Source organism: Chlamydotis macqueenii, chromosome 2 (assembly GCF_036417535.1).
Source record: "Chlamydotis macqueenii isolate bChlMac1 chromosome 2, bChlMac1.mat, whole genome shotgun sequence".
NCBI classification, from domain to species: domain Eukaryota; kingdom Metazoa; phylum Chordata; class Aves; order Otidiformes; family Otididae; genus Chlamydotis; species Chlamydotis macqueenii.
Genome location: NC_141557.1, coordinates 68,433,538 through 68,452,904, shown reverse-complemented (window position 1 = coordinate 68,452,904; position 19,367 = coordinate 68,433,538). Strand labels below are relative to the sequence as shown.

Sequence of the window (19,367 nt, the reverse complement as noted above, 5' to 3'; positions counted from 1 at the left end):
CTAAGGCCAGAGAATTGTGCGGGTGTTACTGTTACCTAAGTGATGTGGTATGTTTAAGATAAGCAGTGTTGTCAGCTATTCTTGGGAAAATCACTGGGGTTACGATGAGTGAAATTTTTAACTCTCTGAGGTTTTTTTTTTTGTTTGTTTGTTTGTTTTTTTTTAAATTGCAGAAGTAGCCTGTATCAGGCATATCCTGACATGTCAGAATGAACGTGTGAACTATGAAGCCATATGAAGCTACTGAAAAGAAACGTGAGGGGGAAACAGGTTAAAGTGATAGTAAAGGGAGGATCTGTACGTTTTTGTTCTGCAATAGATAGCTTGTATTTTACTTAAAATTGGCAAAAAGAAAAAAAGATGAAAGGAAAAAGTGCGAGTGTCCCCTTAAGAGCTGCTATGTCAAATTTGAAGAATGATTTGAATTCAGTCATTAAAGTGTGAAATGGAGGGATTTTAGTTCTGCTTTAAATTATGCATCTCAAATTAACCTTAGCTGCAGAGCTCTGCTGACGCCCCCGTAATGACACATTATTGGTACTAATGGCTTCTTTGTGACTTGAGATACAAACAGACATCCTAGACAGAAACAGTTCGGCTTTGAACCAAATAAGACACACAGCGTGCATTTCCACCTTGGGTTTCTAGTGACAAAGCCCTGCTCTGCTGGTGGCTGGTGCTCATAAGCTCTTCTTTCCAGCTTCCGTGCGCTGCTCCTCACCCTGGCAGGCGAGGACAGCTGAGTGAAAACCTGCTTCACCAGCTTGGAAGAGCAGGAGAGTAATAAATTTGGAGTGAGCATGGAGCCCGGCCAGAAGCCGAGTGTTGTAGGGAACCAGGACAAAGACTGGGATGTGGGCAGTGGAGGGGAGGAGGAACTTCCAGCAGATGATAATCTCGGGAGGAAAAAGGACCCGAAATCGCGAGGGAAATGGAGAAAAGATGCCAGGACTTAAGGAGGAAATTGCTAAATAAGGGAGGGGTGAGATTAATAAATAATATACGCACTAGTGATTTGTTAACCCTTTATGTGCCCTGCTGACTTGAAAAGAAGCTGTATTTTTGGGGCTTTGTGCACTTAAGTCTTCCTTCTGAAGCTCACCATCACTGTTTGAAAAACTCAACCTCTGCCCAGAATTTCACTCACGGGTTTTGCAGCTTTCTCTGTGCTACTGGTGTGCCTCCAGGGACGAGAGCCATAGTTATACCTGCAGGTAGCGACTGGGTGTGCATCCTGAACGTGGCTGTGAATGAGTGAGAATGGCATAGCCTTGGGACCTGCGTACAGAAGATGCACGGAGTTTTATGTGTTAGTGAAAAAGGAGGAGTGGCTTGGCAAGGCAGGCCCAGAATTTAGACCCAGGCTTTTTTTTCCCCCAAAATAATCACTAGCTCATTGTTTTATCCTCATTTTCTCAGTGGGATGTCAAGATGTGGGATACTGGCTGCCTCCCTTTGAAGCTGCAGCTCTGGGAATTGGCTTGTTGGCTATGGCAGGCGTGATGGAGAGGTGCTCTTGCCCCGTAGTTGTGTAGTGTGGTCTGTTACAGGCTGTGCGACGCTGCGTGACTTTCTGTATAGGTCTGCTGTCTGCAGAGAGTGCTGGGGAGTAAGTAATCTTGTGATATTCTGGATCCAAAGCAGGATGGCATTTTAGTATGTAGAACTAAATACAAAAAAGTATTCAGGTCCCTCCTTTGTATTCCTCAAAAGAACCACGTTCCTAAACTGGGACCCAATACTTTTTTTTTTCCCCTCCCCAAAAAGTAGATATACTATACATAATATTTACTAATGCATTAGAGATATTTGTATGAGTAATTAAAACACCATTTAGGATTGCCACAGTAATAGAACAGAATGTGTTTTGTCATTTTTCTTTTCTGTTTCTTTTTGTTGATTGATGAATTTATTGATTTCTTCCATTAATTTAGAGTAAGTATCCTAAACGTTATTGCAAATTAGCAAGGCTCTGCTTTATGTTAATAACTTTTGAGAGTGCTAATGGAATGAAAATAAGTCCGAATTCAATGATAAAGGTCTGAAAAAATTGAGGTCTAGAACGCATGTCTAGTATTTTGCATTGAATAGTTTTGTAAAGTAGTAGAGCCTCTGTTTGTCCTAATTGTTAATTTAAAAAAAATTCATTTGATGTTCCCTATGAATACCCCAATAGCATGTCAGAAAAAAAAAACAAAACAGAAAATAAAGGCAACAAGCTACCTCAGATTGTATTTGTAGTTAACCTTAAAGTGATTGGGATCAGTGGGAATATGTTGTGTGAATTAGAGGGCAGAACTTCACTGTTAAAGAGACAGCAGTCCTTCTGAAGCCATGCGTGAAAAAAATAATAAACTTCTAAAACTGCGGCCTGAAAAATAGACAGGTGTGATCCAAGAGACCTGAAGGAGGAATTGTATTAAACTTCATGTGCATGTGCATACAAAATCTTTTCATATTTCTTAGCTCAAATTTCTTCTGATTTATGTCTTTGATTTTTTTTCTTATTATTCTTATTTTTCTTATTATTAACATCTAATTCATTAATCTGCTAGAATGTATGTTAAGTATGAACACTTAGCAATTGTTAGGTCCTTGTTGTTGTGATCCTTTTTGAGGGCCGTGTTTCTCTGTTTTCCAGCTACAAGGGACAATTTGTCATAACACTTGAATCGCATACTATCTTGCGTTCTATGTGGTACTATTGTTTTAGCCATGCTTGGAATATGTGTTTTCATATGTATTTTGGGGCCCAGTTTTGGATGCGATATGATAACTTATATTGAGTGATACTTAATCCGGTGGGTTGTGTCATTTTCTGAGTGTCTGTGACATATTGTGTCTGATGGTACACGTTGACCTTCTCCTCCTAGTGCATCTTGCTGTGTACTCTGAGTCTATTTGTCATTGTACACATTATTAACATTATAGGCATTGTAATCAATGATTAAAAAAACAAAATACAATGGGTGCTTGGGGAGCATTTATTTTTTTTTGTCTTTTATTGTTTGGTTTGGATATGGTGCGAGTTGGGTGTGTTTCATGTTTTTTTTTTTCAGCTGAGTGTTTTTGCTTTCCCATTGATGAGCAATGGGAGGGGAGCAGTGCTGTCAATCAAGGCCTCTGCTCATCCCCGTGAGCCTTGTGCTAATAGCAATACATGCTTCCTTCTTATGTAGGATTTTTCCAAGGCTTTGCAAATGGGAACTCATCCCTTGTAGTATCTAGCAGCTCTCCCGCACGTGTGCCATCCCAAACCAACGTTTTGTTTAAGGTAGCGGTTGGCCCCATGTGTTGCTCATGCTGTTGGCTGCCTCTTTTGGGAGGCAAGAGTTGTGCCGTCAGAGGCACGTGCTTCTGCCTACCAGTTATCCCTTTCCTGGGATAGATTTCTCTTTATTGGTGTGGCTCTTTCTCTCAGCAATAGGGGAGAGAAAATACATTTAAGAATCAGAAAATGTGGCTGTAAAGCCAGGAAAAGTTGTTGGCAACCTTAAGAAGATATCTAAGTACGTGGAACTGCTTTCGACTCATCCTCCAAAGCAGCTCAGTTCCAGAATAATAGTGCCCTTTTGGGCTACATTTCAAGATGGTATGATTGTACTCAGACAGGAATTACAAGGATCGATAGCAAGCCCAACACATCCTTTCTTTTCATGACAGATTGGCTAATTGCCACCAGAGCACGAAGAGGGCCCTGGTCAGCATAAACCCCAGAAGCAGTAATCATGGGGTTTTGTCTCCATCCTAGTGTGTGTTTAGGAGTACACTGTTTGTTGTGGTGGGTTCGCACCCATTGTCGATGGGGAGGGAGAGCTGTGTTCCACGTTCACCTTCCTCTCTCTTGCTTTTACGCTTCTACCTTGAGTTGGGGCTGTTTGGTGCCTTTCCAGGGAGAGCATGCCTAGCCAAAAAGATAAGAGAATGGGTCATTTTGAGATGAAGGTGTTTTACAAGGTGCATTTTTTTTAATGTGTATCCTGCTTAGGAACTAGTAAGGAGCAAAATTTTCCCTGTGGGTGTATCGGGAGCCCTGCTGCATCAGGGCTATGGTGGAACTGAGCGCGGGGTTTCTTTTCCTCCAGGGAAGGCCGTGTGTTTTTGCTGTCTTTTGTCAGCTTGACATGGCAGCAAGTCGGTAACCTCTCTGTGTGTTGTTTTTTTTTAATTCATTTGCCTTCCTTGGATAACTGAAGCTCGGTGACTTTTTAACCTGTTGTCTGTAGGCCCTTGTTTTACAAGCTCATTAAGGTGGCCAGGATGGCAATGGTAGTGGTCCTGCCCTCCCCTTGGGTGCTCATTAGATGGCTTCCTTGTGCTGACATGAGCATTGTGTAGTTGTGCTCTGAGCCAGGTCTGGGAAAGGGTCCAAGTCAAAAATAATCCCTCAGAAAAGAAAAAAAAAAAAAAAAAGAAAAAAGGTATGTTTTCAGCAGGATCTGTTCCCAAATCTAGCTCACCATTACTCTCACATCAGCCTGAGAAAGCATGAGGGCTTTTACTGGCGTGGAGGGGAGGTGGGGATGAGCAGCTGGGGCGGGGTGGTTGAGGGTGCTTATGGCAGCACCCTCAACCCTGGGACACTGCCTGTTTGCATGGCGTCAGGCTGAGGAAACTGAGGCTCTCCTGAGCACGCTGCCTGTCTTTCCTCGAGTCTGTCAGCCCAGCCACGTTTCTGATAACTTCCAAAGCCACGAGGCATTTCGCCGCTAAGTTTACCTAAAAGGCAGCGTTTCAAGTTGTGAAGACCCCTTGCACTCAGCAATACATGGTGGCTGGTAGATGGACCTAAATCAACTCTCCCTGGCGATAAAAATTGTTAGCAGGGGCTCAACTGCTGACCTCGTCAGGCCTCCTCTTGAGGCACCATTCTACTGTCCCAGTTTGGATTGAATCACACCCATTTTGAGGGGGTCAGCTGTTAAACAGCTGGCAGGAGAAGAGCATGAAGTGCTCTCTGGGGATGACTGTTAAATTCAAGGGACAGGAACAGCTCACCTCCTGGATAGTGACCACCCCAGGAGGCTGCACTTCCAGTTGTGGGATGGGGAAGTGTTTAATTTGTTTTCTGTGTTTGGTTGTTTTTGTTTTTTTTTTAATTCCCTCTAGGTACCAAAATTTATGGAAGGTGGGAAAGTTGGGAGGTGGAACTCCCTTCAGTTTTTTGTTTGGGTGGACAACTATTTAACCGTGAAGTCAACCCGGTCTTTCTAGCCCCACCTCTCTGTAGCTTCCCTTGAACACCTGGTGACATCTTTGTGCCTTGTTGGGTCCAGCTTCCATCCCCACGGGACTGCGTTCCTCTTCGACCAGCGTGCCTGGGTTTCACCTGCCCAGCCCGCCCCGCTGCACGGGCAGCCCTGCTCTGCGCCACCACCGAGGAGCTAATACGAAGACGCATACTGTGGTTTCCTGCTGTTTTGCTTTGTAACCAGTCCACTGGTAAATATAGCCTATGTGTGGTTATAAATTCATTCTCATTATGGGCGGTGGTTGTGCAATAATTATGTAGAAATTACAACCGAGGATTGTTGTGGATGGGTTTTTTTGTTTTGTTTATTTATTTATTTTTGCGCTTTACATGCTCTGCAGTGGGAAGAGCAGGCTTTGGTGTCTGGCCTAACTAAGACAGGGCCACAAGCAGATGTCGGGATCCCGTGTGGGCACAGGCACCATCTCACAGGTGCTGACTTTCATGTGGCTCCTGTTGCATGGCTGCGCGGCCACTGCAAGGCAAATTGGGACCTGCACTATTCAGACACCTTTTTATTCTTGCTTTATTCTGTGGGCAGACATGCTGTCCCTCCCTGCAGGTTTGGTGCTGTACATGTGTTTATTCTGCAATAAGCCCCTCCTGTCTCTTTTGAGGTGTTGGGGGGTTCACTTCCTGAAACTATCTCTGGTAGCTTCCAGTCCTGCTCTCTGGCCAAGGTCCTCCAGGTCCTGCTGCCTGGCCGAGGCCATACTCAGGCTGAGGCAGAAGTGCTCAGGTCCCACTCCGCAGAGATCTTCCCTTCAGATGAGATCCCTCCTGTGGTCCCTCCCTCTATTTGGATGTGGAATTAAAATAAGGGTGGGGTTCTTGTTGTTCCCCCCCCCGCCCCCTTTAAAATTCCAGTCAAGCAGATCCAGAACAACACTGCTTGTGCCTGCTGTGTTCTCATTTTCCTCTCATCCCTCCTTTAATTTTACATTATCCCCTGCGCTGTGTTTGCAGGCCATATGTGTCCTTTGAACTCTGAAGAAGCTGTGCCAAAAGGAAGCCTTCTTCTCCTCCCCCCGCTCCCGTTGTGGAGTTGCTCTTAGATAATTGCAATTAGTATACAATGTGGAGCAAACTCAGAACTGAAGTTCATGGGTGAGTGTCTGCAAATTTCCCGAGGGCTTCAGAAACGCTTGTGCTTGGTCTTTTGCTTTTGCACTCTAAACTTGCAGCAGTTCCTCAAGTCCGTAACAGCCACTCCAGCTCTGGGAGGTGTTCATAACCCGAATTTGCCTACCGCACCCCCAGCCAGGCGTGGGGATGGCTGGAAGCGGCTGGCAGGGTGCCGTGGCTCAGCCAGGGCCTCTGCGCGGAGGAAGGTGGAGCTGCCCATCATTGTGTTACCACGCTTGGCAGAAGCAAGACAAGGGTATAAGCAACTTCAGGAGCGCGCTGTAGTAGGACGAGCCCTTTGGCTGCGTTCCTGGGGAGAAGTGGGCAGGTTGCCTGCCGCAGGCTGACAGGAGCGGGAAAAGTGAATCTCATCCTGTTAAACGAAAAGCAGGAGAATTAGTTCTTGTCATTGAGGAGCTGGGGAGAAGAGGGGCACACTGCTTGGCAGGGTGCTGGCATCAGCTGCTGGCTCATCTGGAGGGATCGCTGTTGTGTTGGGCTTGCATTTTCAAGGGGGATGTTGTCCGTGGAGAAGGATGACAGGTGCCTTTGGAGTCCCTTCCCATTCAGCCTCTAAGAAGTGTCGTGAGTGCTAAACCGGGTTTCTGACCTCATTTCTCAAAGGAGGTTTAAATGGGGAGCAATAGGAGTATTAATTAGCACCTCATTAAGTACTTGTAGTACTTGACTTGTAGTCAAGTATGATAATTTTCTTGAAAGGATAATGTATTAGGTGAATAAAAATACTCTCCATTAAAAAAATGAATACAAAGTCATTTTAAACCACAAAGATTATTGTACATTCCTGAAAAATTAGTGTGATTAAAGAAAAATATATTTAATAAATTAAAAAAAAAGACCCTGTTAAGCTGTTTAACTTGTTGATCTCTAATTAATTATTCTCCAATATAGTGCTTCAGGACTTCAACCTTACCTGCAGGGACAGGAAATAATTTTTCCCCCACTTTGTTTTTTGTCTTGTAATTATTAGGTTTGAGTTGTGGGTGTGGTGGTTTTCCTTTTTGGCTTTGTTTGATTGTTTGGGTTTTTTTGTTTGTTTCATTTCTGATACCTTTCTCAGAGATTGGCCACAATGAAAGATGAGACCCTAGACAGGATAGAGTGGTGATCAGAAATGAGAACAGAGATTTCTTCGATTAGTTTGACTGAAGTGACCTACCCATGTGCTTATTTCTAGATTTGGAGCTGAGAATAAATATTTTCAAGGATATTTCCTCCTGTCCCTTTTGCTGTGACATGGTATAGGTCATGTCTGCTAGGATCACATAGGCTCCTTTCAGTTACTTCATATGACTTCACACAAGTTAATTTTTTTTTTTTTCCACACGTAGTTTGTCCCTTAGATTAGTTTTGGATTAGGCATTTCCTTAACTCTCTACTGAGCTGCTTCACATTCAGCTCCTTAATGAGAATTGCTCTGTATGTTGTGGAAGACAATAAAGTAAATGGTTGGAGCTGGAGACATAACCCAGATTTGCCATAGTCGCTGATGAAGTTCATGTATTTAAGGAGGACATAAACAACGATAAGAAAGCTCAGTCTAAAACGGAGCAGGTACTGGGTTACAGCAGTCTATTTAAAAAATTTTGATTTTTTTGTGGCATTAGAAATGAAGACACTTTCCCACCAGTCTCATCACAAACTTTGCAAGTGTTTTATCCCCTTTTTCTTGGCATATTCCCTTAGTAGGGATACATACAGGGCAAGCATCTGGTCCTTGAGTCCCCTGAAACATTTGCTCTTCATGACAGATCTGTGGTGCAGAATCAGAGAAAATGCTAGCAATCAGTTCTCAAGGTTTACTAGTTTATTATTTTTTATGGTTTAGGTACCTGAGATCCATATGACCTTTTGAAAATACTATTAAAAGTTGTCCAGCAGGCTAAAATGTACTATCTTGGTGTTTGGGTACTGTACCACTTTCTCTCAGATGTCTCCTGAACTCTTAAGCTGCTTGATGATGATGACTGCCGTTTTTCTTTGATCACGAGACACATCTTAAAATATTCTCTGTGTCTAAGCCTTTGCATCTGATTCTCTACTGTTGTATTTTCCTTTCAGCTTTGCTGCTCTTGTCCTCTTGCAGCTTTGCCAAGCTTAGGCAGTTGGGGTGATAGTTGCTGCCTTCTGGCAAGAGCAGCCTCAATTTCTGTTGTATCTAAAGGTGCTTTTCTCGGCAGAGCCATTAAAGACACTATGCCCCGAACAGCCATCTCGTTCAGGCAGTGTATGTGCGAGAAAGATATTTTCCTTGCCTTTGGGACACTTGCAGAGCCTGCAATGGCCAGATAATTGCCTACTGAAGGTTTTGGGGCATCTATCATTTTGTTTGAGAAGACGGTGGTGGCCAGGGCTTCTTGGTGGTGTATGAAAATAGCTACAGTAGAAAGCTCCAGAGTTCAAGGAACTTGTCGTCTGTGTGGAGCAGTGCACCCCGACATTTATGTGAGCTCTGTTGTTGTTAACACAAAGTGCCTCCCCAAGATGAATGATCTGTGCTGCCGTAATGTTCCAATGTATGATTAATAGTCTTTTCTGGTCTTAAATGAGACCAAATCTATCCATCGACTTACCTTGAAAATCCTCTTAGTGCAAATGATCTCATTTTCAAAACCACCTTCTAAGGTTACAGCTCTAATGTAAGCACCTGACCGGCGGCGGCCGTGCCTGCGCCACGGCTGCCGTAATGACACGCCCAGGTGTAGCCATGCAGATGTGCCTGTGCAAAATCCGTTTTGCACGGCTCCCAGGCCGCCAGTTACCTTCCCTGGTTGTTTGTGTGTGTTTTCCCCACCTCTTGCAGAGGACACAATCAGGCTTTTTTTTTTTTTTTTTAAAAATTTTGACATTGCAGCTATAAATCTGTAAAAATTGCAAGGGCATGACAAAGAGAAGATCTAGCTGCTGGTGCTGTTAACTTTTTCTTAATATTACCCTGGAATTCTAGCTGACATCGTCCCTTAATACAAATAGGTTATTTGCAAGGAGCTCTGTTTAAGCTAGCAAATTATTGTGGCGATGTGTGAGACTAACAGTACCTGAGAATAAAGAGCGGTGCAGCATTTATGATGATAAAATAATTTCAGGTCATGTCTTTTTTTTCCTTTGTGTAGTTTTTCTTTTATTACTAGTGCTAAAACAGCTCTCGCAGCGCAAGTGAGAAAACCAGACTGAACCTCCTGGTTTTTTTTGTTGGACTCCCAGCTGGAAACCCCTCCCTCGATTTTCCATTGATAAAAGCATCACAAAGGGAATCTGGAGCAGAGGAACAGGCGGAAATAGAACAATATGAAGTCTTGGACTTGAATCACAAAAAGAGTTCACTAATGTAGATACAGTACTGGACAAGCTGCTGCTCCTTTCATGACCAGGTTCATTTAGCTGTTGTCTAAGCGTTTGTGGCTGCCCTCAAAGCCATGCAACGAATCAGCTATTTATTGTCTTTTTACCATGGAGGCTCTTGAAAAAGATATTGCAGAGCGTTTTTTTATTTTCCTTTCTAGAGACCACTTTATTTGACCTTCAAGAATTCAGAGTCTCAACAGGGGCCAAAAAAATCTCACATACAAGAATGGTTTTATTGTTAATTTATAAAATATGTCTTTCACTAATAAAATAAAAGTGTGACATTTATAGAGCTCTGATAAGGAACACAGCAGTAGAAAAGGCACAGGTCTCCTACTGTTCAAATTAAGGGCAGCTGATTTCTAGGAGAGAAGAAGTAGACTTGTTACATGCACAGGCTAACACATGCACTCAGGTGTTCCCATGATGCTTGAAAAAGCTTCCAGGAATATTTTGTGAGTAGTGAGAAGTAACTTTGTAGAGGACTTGGTTCAGAGAAGTTACTGAGGGTACCTAGTGCTCCTTCAGAGTGTTTGGAGGGGGAAGATTACTTGGGCTTATTTCCATTAGGTGGCAAGTGTATACGTTTTCCATTACTTTCTTAACATTCTGTCGCTAAAACAAAGGCTTCTCTATTGCTGCTGTGTTTGACCTCTCTGTCAGGGTAGAAGACCTGACTGATCTTTGCCACAGTGTCTGTGTGGGCATCTCCCCATCGCGTGGCATAGGTGTCTGCACGTGGTGGTGCTGAGGCAGGGGCTTGGAAGAACCTGTGGATGACAACTGGTGCCTCTCTTGTCGTGCTGGGTACTGCAGGGTACGCAACAGCATGTGACCCAGAAAGCTCAATCCCGAGTAAGGCAGTGATCTGCTTTCTGTAGCTGCGAGGGAACAGCAGGTACTCAGCACCTCAGATCGGTGCACAGCACCCTGCTTGTTGCAGACCTTTTAGCTCTCTTGAACTTTACTGTGAAGCCCTGTGGTTGTCCTCTTGGCGTACTTTCCCACATAAAGAGCAAGTACCGCTCTTCTCTTTCCCTCCTGTTCTCCTCTCTTTCCCTTTTCCTCTCTTTCTTAAACTTGCCAGAATGCCACAGAGCTGCACACTGAAGTCTGTTTCCTCGTCCTGCCAGTTTTATGTGATGGATGGCAAGAACACACACAACTATTGGAAGTACAGGATGATGATATAGCAGGAATCTGTTATGTAAGGAGCAAGTAAGTGTGATATGGTTGGCCTGTCCATATGTTATTGCAAGGGTATAAAGGAAAATATGCAAAATAGTGAACAAGCAAGAAGAAAGACTAGAAGTAGTGTTTGGATTTAATGGACATTTCCAATCTCTTCATCTGACCCTATAAATCAGAGCTGTTGTATTTCGTGCTTTTTTTTCCTCATTAAATTTTTATTGGGCCATCCTTCCTTTAAGCAAAAAAAAAAAAAAAAATGGAACTGGAAGAGGCAAAAACACTGAAAAACAAGTAAGGCTAAATCATGGTGTGCTACCTTAATAATGCTATTAAAAAGTTGCTTTCCAGTGAAGCAGACTGAAACCTAGGAGGAGTAACTGGTTACATTAAATGATGTAATTTGTCTAGCATTTTGACTCTGCAGGAGTTTTTTCTTCTTGTCAGTATAGAGAATTAAGAGTTGGTAAGGTCGAGTTTCTTATTGCCACTGGTCTGGCCAGCATGGTATTTCCATGCAGAGGGATGGATGAACATGCTATTTCTGTGCAGCGGGAAACTCTTTGTGTCTGTGAGTTATTGGTCATAATGAAAATATGAGAGGCAAGATGTGCCCCTGCCTAAGATACGTACTCTGCGTATGAGTAAATATGACAACACAGGCCCTTTATTTTGTTTGCTATTTTGTATAATATGCAGTAACCACATGCAAATACCATATATGGCAGGGGAAAATGCTAAAAGGCAATTCTTACTAGATACTAAATGGGTTACTTGTTGGTAAATGATTAAAAATAAAAGCTACCCTGCATTGTCCTTAAGAGACTCAGATTTGGAAAAGGCGTGTTATCTCTAATAGTGGGCAGAGCATCCACTGAATCAGAGTGTTTTGGTTTAAGAAAGGGGTTGCCAGACATCGAAGGGAGGGGAAGCAGTATTGCTTTTTAGTGCTCTTGGCGCCAAAGAAGCAGAATAAGGAAAGGGGTAACATTCTGAAGGTGTTTTTTTTTTTTTTCTGTTATATAAAAAATCAGACATTTATCAGAAATTATGGCAGTTTAGTTGAGTGTTACGGCATGGGTAATTGTAATGGCATGGAAGCAGGATAAGCAGTAGCTACAATTATAGCTGCAGTTACTAAGAGAAATCCATGTTCTGTTATTTGAATGTAGCATTTACTGTCTGCTTGAAAGGCAGCAGTATCTTAAAGAGGTAGGGGAGGAAAGTTGTTCTTTTTTTTTTTTTTTTAATTTTATTGTCCACCTCCTTTTTTTGAAAACATTTGTGCTTGTGATTCACCCAAGAGGTGAGATCCAGTCTTTCCCTTGCACCCGAAGCAGTTTAAAGAGTTTTAAAAAGAGAGTAAGTATGCATTTTTTAAAAAGTACATGTAAAAAAAAAATCAGTATGAGAGCAAAATGGAACTGTTGAGTTTGTATTCCTTGTAGCCCACCAAGAATTAAGGGTCATGCACAAATTATTCAAAGGGTAGTTTCCCTTACATTTGTCATTAGGTTTCTTAGTATTGTGAGCCATTATTTGCTTCCTTTCAGTAATGTGTCAACAAACAGATTTCTTTTCTTTGTAGATGGGATTGAATTTTATTCATTAGAGAGATTAGAACACATGAACAGTTGTGTCTTTAAAGTACTGGCATTTTAGCTGTTTATAAGAAATGTGTTTATGCTTTGGATAGAGATCACTTGGTGCTTGTGTTAGTCAAATTAGGGCTGAAGTCATGGAAATCTTTTCCCTCGTTTCACGAATCCTGGCAGTTTAGCATGTATAGCAGGCACCTCACTCATTGCAGTTTCCAAATGTAGACAGATTGTGTGCTAAGGAACACTAGGACATAAAAAGATATTATTAATACTTGTTTTATCTTCTGTATCTTATAAATGAAAGGGGCATATGTATAGCTGGTATAAATTGGCATATGCCCATCAAGTAAAGTTATGCCAACAGAGACAGAATGGGAATTTGTCCTCCTGGCCACTATTTTTAAAGAAAATGCTGGAAACTGCTTGTCTAGTTGTCTCTCTGTGTTTGTTTCTTCTGTTCTTGTATACTGTCTCTATGGCAAAATATGTTCTCTAGTCATGCTTTTTGTTTGTTTTAACAAATTACCAAATACGGTTTTCCAGCAGGTCTCACCTTCTTCTCTTTCTCTAAAGTCCTGTTGTTTCAATTTTTCCCATTTTCCAATTTTGAATAAAAAAGTACCTTCTGCCATCCTTATGTTTCCAGTTACAGCAGCAGGATAGGATGTCTTTACTCCTCTCCTTTCCTGCCCTTCCGTACCCATCCCTCTGGATTCACACATCCTGAGGAACTGCTTGAACTCAAGCTCAAGTTATGTCTTCATCCACATGAGGCAAAAAGCTCAGCAAAGTAGTACGACTCTGTGAGTTGAAAAGTGTTGGTTACATTTCTGTATTGTGGAGTGGGGGAAAAGTTTGTCCAGGTTGTACAAGAGTTTGCTGTGTGACTAGGTAGATGCTTTGGAAATCCTGCTGTGCAGGCTCACAGCGTATTTCTCTCTGGACTTCCCAGTGCGTAACATTGCACCAAATTGGGTAAGCCATTCCCGTTCAAAATGTCAAATTTGTGTTGCTTAATTTCCAATGAGGATGTAATGTGATAGTAAAATTGTTCTGTACAGGGTCATACACTGTTTTACTGTCAGATTGTGAGGCTCAGACAGAAGGAAATGATCAAAACCACTCGATGCTCATTATTTATTAATTGAGTTCTGGCAGAGCCTTTCTACATTCTGGCTTTTTGTTTGTTTCTTTGTTTACAAACAAAAAAAAAAAGGAAAGCACAGTTCACAAAAAAAAAAAAAAACCCTAAAAGGGAAATTTGTTAACAAAGATTTCTGACAAGGAACAAATGGCGTTTGGGGGCATTTGAGTGAAGGTGCTTTTGGAGTACAGGGAGGGCAAATTGGCATTGCAGTGTCACCCTCTCTGAGCATTTCTCTTGAAAGAGAGGAATACTTTAGAGAACAGCAGACCATGAATATTTGATACAGACATGCTGGGTTACTAGAAAGTATTTACCCTGGTAAGTTCTATGTTGGGGATATTTTAAGTGCTTTTACTTTGCTCCTGGTATGGATTTACTTTCTTTAAAAAAAAAATCAAACTAACAAGAAGCACCAAGTATTTCTTTGCTTTTCTGTATCTCTTCCTTGTTTCTGTATATATTCAGGTAAAGAACAGTATATTGAAATAATTGTGTGTTTCTTTACTAACAGTGGTTTATTGACTTCAAAAGTCCCAAAGCTGCTTAGAGCTTTTGTTCTGCTGCGAACCCCATGAGGACAGACCTTTTCATACATGCCATGGCCTGTACGGAGCTGTGTTGAAGCCTGAGGTGTGAAGTTTACACTGATGAAAGTTCTGCAGACTTTAGCTGCTGATTTTTTTTTCCCCTCCTTGGGGATTTAAAATTAAACAAATATACGTGATTTTTCACAAGAATAGCTAAAAACACATCTCTGATTCAGCATAACTCTTTTGCCAAGTTTTCAGGCTTGCTCCAGAGCCTGAAGCCATTTTTGTATCTCAATAAATTAGTAACAACAGCAGCAGTGGCAGCAGAAGTAAATTTAACACATTTAAAGCTGTATATTTATTTGCCCACTCTCTTTCTCCAAAATGGCTGATTTTTTTTTTTTTTCTGAAACTTTCCCACAAAAGATCAGTCTGAGGCAGATGTTAGCATGGAAGATTTTAATTAAAATATTTGCCAGAGTTGCAGAGTTGTAAAAAGCTAAAACCAAGGCTTTGAGAATCACCTTATTTGGGCTGCTGGTCTAAAGGTGTTGTCTTCAGGTGGAAGCATTTGCAGTGCTTGTCCTCGACATACCCTGTCCTCGACAGACCCATTTCTCTGCCTTTCACTCTCCTCTACTTCCGTTCTGTGGAGTGGTAGAAAAAATTGGTCCAGGAGATCCTTCTTTTCAGGTCACTTAGATCCACATTGTTTCAGTTCTCCTTTCCTTGTCTGCTTCTTTGACTTCACAAATGTTTCTTTCTTCCCTTTGGATTCGAGGTGGAACTTAAAAAGGCAAGATGCGCAGCAAGGCATGTAGGACTTCATCATACTCTGGCTGTCCTCATCAGTTGGGCCTCGGGGGTTCTTCATCATTGTCCTTCCTCAGAAAACAAGAAGCCATTGGCAGCTGCTGAAGCTCCTACTGCTTTGCTCTGCTCTTACCCCATCAGTGCTTTCTGGACAATTGTGGAAGTAGCGATATCCAGCAGGGTTTTTTTTTTGCAGTTCCTCTTGCCTGGCTAAATGGCTGCAGAGGCTTTTCTTGGACCATGTCAAAACCAGTGAAGCTCCTGCTTTCCAGATTGTGAGTTAAGGTCCTGTCTCTGGTTGTCTCCAGGCCACCCCTTACTTCCAGGCAAAACCAACGTATGCAACTCTCATTGCTGGGTTTCCATGGGGAGGAAGCTCCAGCATGGGGATGGGGAAGGAACGGCACTGTGTCCTACCCAGGCCTTGTGGTTGGGACATCCAGGACCTGGGAGGTGTCATGGGGTGCACCATGTCTGTGTACCGCCTTGTTGATTTTGGCAGGGTAACCAGTCAGGAGATAGAAAATGTTTGCTTATCTGGATCTCCTGAAGAGAAAAAGCAGCGCTTCAGTATCAGGCCCTGGCTTACAGTGTGTGGAAGTCAGTCAGGGCCAGACCATCAAAAGCACTTGCAGACATGCAAGATCCCAGCTTTGCCTGGCTGTGAGCTGCCTCCCTGAAGCACTGCTGAAAATCCCCCTCGCTGTTCCTTTGTGCTCAGTCTTCTCCAGTTGAAGCTGGGAGTAATATTTGCATACCTCACTGGTTGTTCAGGCTAAATTAATATTTGTAGAGCACACTGTGTTCCCCATATTGAAAGGACTACACGAACACCACTGTTTCTAGGCAGTTACATTCTATTCTTGAATGCTGTAAATATACTTAGCCAGGACAGACAAGACTCATTGCATTTCTTTAGAAAAACCCGGTCAGTCCCTTGGTATATGTGTGAATGCATTTTTTTTTTTTTTTTTTTTTTACATAGATGGTGTGTTTATAGTAAAGTGGAAACTCTCTTCTGTTGAAAGAGTCCTGTTCTAAAGGTTTTGTGTTCGTTTGCCATTTGTTATTCTGCATTGCATACAGGGGGAGTATATGTAGTTTTTTCAGGGTGTTTCCCTGATTATAGAAACCTTCCGGTGCATGCATAAATCCTCTAGCAATGCTTTTTCTTAAGCTGAGAACATAAATAGAGTAGATGATTGTCTGGTAAAGCTGGTCGGTATTCCTTAAATCTTGATCTCATCTCTTGCTTATTCACACATCATCTGCACAGAAGATATTTCTGCTGTCTCCTGAACTCTATTTCACACAGTCCAGTGAGATGTTGAAAAATAATAATTTTATAAATCTTTGCAAAACCAAATTAGAGCATTAAATGAAATCCAGGGGAAAAAAATAAGTCTGAAAAAATAACTAATTCAAGCTATTAAACGTTCTTCTACTCATAGATTGTCAAAATTCTCCTGAAGCACATGAAAGAGGGTGATTTCTCCAAAGGTCCTGCTCACAGAGCATCTGCTGGAGAGGACAGCATCAGGAAGAGTAGAACCAGCCGTGGCATCAGTGCCGTTGCACAGTTAGCATCACAGCCCGCAAGAGCAGAGCAGCGCGGTCTCCTGCAGAAAAACCTGGGCTTGTAGCTCTTAGCGGCTGGGGTTCTGCTTGTCGTGTCACGCTGCTGTGAATCCTGAGCAGCTCCATTGAAACAGAGGGAATTACTCCAGATTTATGCCAGTTTCAATGAAAAGAGGCTTTCTGCTGAATGGATCCGGGCAGCCACTCGCCAGGTGGAAGGGAGAGAAGTGACTCAGCGTTCGGCAGTTGTTGCTGATCGCTGGCTTTTGCCAAGTGCGGAGTCACAAATTTCCTTGTATTTTTTTTTTCTCTTCTTTTTTCCCATGCCCCCCTCCTTTTTTCCCTGGGTGACTGGCTGCTTTCTGCACCCCACTGAAAAGAGGACTGAATTTCTGATGGAAGAAGGGATGCAAAGGGGGAATGGACCAGCCTGAGTCCTTGTGAGCAGGGAGCTCGTGGAGGGGCCGACCACCCTTGCTAGGAACAATCAGCCCTTCATTTCAGAGTGTGCAGTATTGACTGCTTCTTATGACCCCTAGGAGATGAATGTTTCTAAGAGGGAGTTAGCTGCGTAGCTGGCTGCGTATTTCTGTCTATGTGGTGATAACCCAGCTAAGGCTGATGATGGCAGCTCCTCCCGCGGGTGCACGCAAGGGAGCAAAACGTGCGGCAGCGCAGGGTGAGGTGCACCTGAGTGCCACCTGAGCAGCCTCTTGCTTTTCGCCCCATCCACTGCCGCCCTGCTCTACCTCCCCAGCAAGCTCACCTTCTCTGCGTCAGCAGCCGTGGCTGATAACTGCACCCAAAAAAAGGCAAAGGCAGGGGGAGAAAAAATCCCATAGCTAGGTTCTAGGGCAATGTGCCTGTTGAGTAAATATTGGGCTTTATTTTGGACAACCCAACAAGGGGACTCCAAGTTTAGAAATGGTGTTAAATTATTGCAATGGAAAACGGGATTTAAAAACTCTAAACGGGGAAGACAATGGCTTACTGTAGATCTTGGAAAAACATGTGCTGATGAACTGAAGCTCCCTGAATGTTTCAGCCCATCTGTCTTGTTAGTTTCTGCATCTTAATCATGGATTTCATGAAGTGTCTAATTTTCTTTTTTTAGCTTTCTGTCTTCCTCTTGTACAAAAGTTAAAGCAGGGAAATAATCTGAGCTGGATTTACTTTTGCATCTGAGAGAAAAGCAGTCTATAAAAAGAAGTGAGTGGTGTGTGTGCTGGGAAACCAAGTTGATCTGCTTTGGGTTTGGGGGGGGGGGCAAGATTTTCCCACCCGCACTTTGCTGCTGTAGTGGTTGTCGGAACAGCTGGGAAGTGCAAGTATAGGCATGTACCTGGTAGCTGAGAGTGTTTTTAATTGTCTGGCTCTGGTCCGTGGTTGTCCAAACAGCGTGGACTGGCTCTGCTACTGCTGCAGTCACCAGTGAGGTTCCCTTGCTGCCCCTCCCGCTGCTGCCACTGTTCCTGGCACTGCTGAGATGTTCTGGCAAGTCTCTGCTCCCTCTTGCACCTCAGGAAGTCTGCAACAGCTCTTCTGCACCAGAGAATTACTTCCTATTCGTATCTGTGGTGGGGAAAAAAAGCACAAACCAACTGACAGAAACGTCCCCTCAAAAGTTGGAGCGTTTTAATGACCCCTCAGGAGGGTCCTGCGTCTCCAGGTTCTTGCTGTGTGAATCCATCACGTGGAGCCCACTCAGTTTTTAACAACAGTGGAAATTTTTGCCCCCCACCCCCCAGCACAGATAAGGCCATGTATATTTGCAGTGTGTACTATGTGGAAGATGCTGATTGACATTAATTAGGAGTGGGTGGTGTGAAAGTGTAAAAATAAAATTCCTTTCTGTCAGGTTTACTATTAGAAGTGAAGTACACGGTGTGACACAGAGTGTGCATGAGCGTTGCACACGTGCGTGAGCGTGTGTGGAGTGGAGGGTGTCTGTTCAGCATTTAGAACACTAGTGGGAGTGAAGAGTTCCAGGTTTAAACGTCTGTAAAAGTCAGGGATTGCACCCTTTTGCTTGTGAGCTGCTCAGTGAGTTGTGCTTCAGAGTTGTTTCTTTCCAGTTCAGAGTTCAAAACGCCGTGAACATCCAGTGCCGCAGATTGCAGCTTGTGTCAGTTTAACTGCCTCTGCTTGCTTTGTGCTGTTACAGGAACTGTTTCGAGAAGTGCTCGGGAGGGACAATGTTTTTGGTAAATTCTAGCAGGAGGAGCTTTTTGAAATTAAATGGACCACTATTTAGCAAGCCGGTATTGCTCCGGTTGATGATATTTATTAATTCCTTCTCTGCGTGTATACCGAGAATAAGAAATAATAAGTGAATTCCCCTGCATTAATGGTTCGTGCAGTGTGTTGTCGGGTGCGGCTGGCCTTCTCTAATGAAATAAATGGACAACCATCTGTGCCACTTTAAAAACACGTTCTTTGATTCTTCACTGCATTATGGTATCTGAGCTCCAGGACTATTGCCTGTGAGATTTCTTCAGCATATGTGTTTTATGTGAGCAATACTGCCAGAGGGTTATCTGTGGAGCTTTTAATAGCTGTCTGTCTGTCTATTTGCTGTACCTGGCTGTTTATATTTAGGCTCATGGAAGAAAGTTCAGAAGACAGACACCTTTTCAGCCTAATTCACCGGTCACTGAACTGAGCGACACTGGCTGAAAACCTCTTCCCCAGTGGTTGAGGCCTTTCCATGCCAAGCTGCAAGTTTGTGTTTGGTATTTATTGATTATAGCTAAAGGACAAATCTCTTC

At 43.0% G+C, this 19,367-nt stretch overlaps 1 protein-coding gene across 10 annotated transcripts in view; it reads left to right on the top strand.

Annotated features, from left to right (window-relative positions):
- The window catches only part of ATXN1 (ataxin 1), a 221,949-nt gene that overhangs the window by 70,161 nt on the left and 132,421 nt on the right, over positions 1-19,367 (top strand). The window contains exons 1-4 of one of the 10 annotated variants that reach the window (XM_086740183.1): positions 5,257-5,442; positions 6,218-6,358; positions 10,876-10,960; positions 13,178-13,334. The exons of 8 other annotated variants lie outside the window; for them this stretch is intronic. The gene's annotated coding sequence lies outside the window, so the exon portion shown is untranslated. Of the gene's footprint in view, positions 1-5,256; positions 5,443-6,217; positions 6,359-10,875; positions 10,961-13,177; positions 13,335-19,367 lie in introns of those variants that run through there. One more of the 10 variants, XM_086740184.1, reaches the window with a different exon arrangement.